Genomic DNA, 297 nt, shown 5'->3' with positions numbered 1-297 from the left:
CACACACACACACACACACACACACACACACACACTGGTGTGTGGTTTGGATATGCTTGACCCAGGGAGTGGCACTATTAGGAGGTGTGGCCTTGTTGGAGGAAGTGTGTCACCGTAGGGGTGGGTTTTGGGACCCTCTCCTAGTTGCCTGGGAGATAGTCTTCTCCTGGCTGCACTTGGATACAGATGCAGAACTCTCCACACCCTCTCCAGCACCATGCCTCCAGTCATGATGCTAATGGACTGACCCTCTGAACCTGTAAGCCAGCCCCANTGAAATGTTGTCCTTTATAGGGA

The sequence above is a fragment of the Mus pahari genome, chromosome 16 (assembly GCF_900095145.1).
Source record: "Mus pahari chromosome 16, PAHARI_EIJ_v1.1, whole genome shotgun sequence".
NCBI lineage: Eukaryota > Metazoa > Chordata > Mammalia > Rodentia > Muridae > Mus > Mus pahari.
The sequence above is the reverse complement of the archived record's forward strand: the minus strand, read 5'-3'. Positions refer to the sequence as shown.